Source organism: Rana temporaria, chromosome 11 (assembly GCF_905171775.1).
Source record: "Rana temporaria chromosome 11, aRanTem1.1, whole genome shotgun sequence".
In the NCBI taxonomy this organism is placed as follows: domain Eukaryota; kingdom Metazoa; phylum Chordata; class Amphibia; order Anura; family Ranidae; genus Rana; species Rana temporaria.
In genome coordinates this window covers 86,528,776-86,531,343 of record NC_053499.1, presented here as the reverse complement: position 1 = coordinate 86,531,343, position 2,568 = coordinate 86,528,776, and the positions used below count along the sequence as shown (strand labels likewise).

Genomic DNA, 2,568 nt, shown 5'->3' with positions numbered 1-2,568 from the left:
TCTCGTGATTTCACCGCCCCTTCTCTATCGTCACACCCACATGAACAAGATGGCAGCAGCAGCATCCCAGCCCTCAAACATGCCTGCCCCACAACAAGAGAGAGCCCACAGATCCGCTGGCCCATCCAGGAGAAGGACCTTTAAAGCCACCAACATGAGCTTTATGGAGATGGCTCAGATCCTCCGAGAGGAGGATTATGATTGCAAACACGGGCCATATGAACATCCCAACAAATTAAAGGCCCTAATTATGGACAAGGTTGAAAGGCGACTGTACAGAAAGTTTGGGGTCACAAGGTCACGCGAGCAACTCCGTAAGCAATGGTCGGACCTGAAGCTGCGGGAGCCAGAGACCATGAAACTAATCAGAAAAGAAATTAGAAGAAGTAAGTAATTTTGATGTGTAATCCTGTCTTGTGTTTGCTATTTGCGCCATGTGCTTTTTCTTTAAGGTTGTACTGTATGTATTTCATGTTTGTGGGCCCAAATATTTGTCGGAAAAGTCGACGTTCATTTAGAACGACGACTCGTACGACCAAAGATTGTGCCCACAAACATGAAATTTTTGCATTTTTTATGGGGGGGGGGGGGGGGGGTGAGATCCATTGTGGAATTAATGTCAATGTGTTTTTAATACTCAAAATTAAGACAATATACAGGAAAAGGATAGTCTGCTCAGCAGTTGGTTACACATATGGACTCAGTAGCACAATTGTTGGCCACAAAAACGTCATTATTTAGGGGTTAACACAGAGGTGAGGTCATCCAGTGGATACTTGGTGTGCTTCCATGTTGAAAAATAAACCAAAGGTACAACGAGTTTATTCATCTTTGGCAATGCCTACAATCCTGCGTCCTGCTTAGAGTGGATTTAAAAACCAACAATAGTCCCCGAAATTAGTTGAAGAATGATTCATATTCCTCTTTCAGGCCTACAATCTTTTGAAATAATGTTTAAAACACCTTTTCTTCATTCTTGTAGGGCGACATGAAGCAGAGAACCAGGAAGCACCGATCCAAGGCCCACCCCCGCGGGATGAGTCTGCCACCACATCCGGTAAGAAAATATCATCTAACCCAGCTTCAGGTAATCTAGATGTAGGTCTGCCTAATTGTAATAAATGCTTTTGTCCCACATTTCAGGAGCTGGTGGTGGCTTGGACACGCATACTGCCCAGATGATAATTTCAGAAATCTTGGCGTGCAGGGAAGAAGTGGAGGAAATAAATCAGGCCAGCCGAGAAATTGTACAAAGGACAAGGAGGGTGGAAAATAAATTACGCAATCTAATAGATGTTTTGGGTAGAGTTTAAAACTACCAAAAAAAAACAAAAAAATAACAAAACAAGATTGGTGCTTTATTGGGGAATCAAAAAAAAAACAAAAAAATAACAAAACAAGATTGGTGCTTTATTGGGGAATCAAAAAATAACAAAAAAATAACAAAACAAGATTGGTGCTTTATTGGGGAATAAAAAAAAAACAAAAAAATAACAAAACAAGATTGGTGCTTTATTGGGGAATAAAAAAAAAACAAAAAAATAACAAAACAAGATTGGTGCTTTATTGGGGAATAAAAAAAAAAATAAAAAATAACAAAACAAGATTGGTGCTTTATTGGGGAATAAAAAAAAATACCTAAAAAAAAAAATGTGATTTTTGGATGTTTATAATAAAAAAAAGACAAAAAAATAACAAAAATTTGATTTTTGGATGTTTATAATAAAAAAAATAACAAAAAAATAACAAAAATTTGATTTTTGGATGTTTATAATAAAAAAAAGACAAAAAAAATAAGAAAAATGTGATTTTTGGATGTTTATAATAAAAAAAACAAAAAAATAAGAAAAATTTGATTTTTGGATGTTTATAATAAAAAAAAAGACAAAAAAAATGTGATTTTTGGATGTTTATAATAAAAAAAGACAAAAAATAACAAAAATGTGATTTTTGGATGTTTATAATATAAAAAATACCAAGAAAATAACAAACATGTGATTTTTGGATGTTTATAATAAAAAAAGACAAAAAAATAACAAAAATGTGATTTTTGGATGTTTATAATATAAAAAATACCAAAAAAATAACAAAAATGTGATTTTTGGATGTTTATAATAAAAAAAAAAAAAAAATAACAAAAATTTGATTTTTGGATGTTTATAATATAAAAAATACTAAAAAATAACAAAAATTAGATTTTTGGATGTTTATAATAAAAAAAAATATTTGATTTTTGTAATGTTTATAATAAACCCCCCCAAAAAAAATACAAAAATGTGATTTTTGAATGTTTATATTAAATATATATATATATATATATATATATATATATATATATATATATATATATATATATATATATATATATATATATATTTGGAAACACAAAAAAACACAAAAATATACATCTGTGATATTTTGTGTCTAAAAAAGATGATTATGTAAAAAAAATAAAGAGATTTGGAAATTGCAAAAAGTGTGTGGGGTTTTGCTTAAAATGCGTCTAAGTTTAGGTGTGTTTTGTTTTGGGGTCACCTGGGAAATGTTTGCTAGTTGATAAGGAAAATA

The 2,568-nt window shown here is 31.5% G+C and overlaps 1 long non-coding RNA gene across 1 annotated transcript; it reads left to right on the top strand.

Annotated features, from left to right (window-relative positions):
• The first annotated feature begins 776 nt into the window (after positions 1-776).
• On the top strand, positions 777-1,329 carry LOC120917454. The gene is made up of 2 exons (XR_005744198.1): positions 777-1,057; positions 1,144-1,329. It is a non-coding gene; the product is annotated as an uncharacterized LOC120917454 (long non-coding RNA).
• The last annotated feature ends 1,239 nt before the right edge of the window (positions 1,330-2,568 follow it).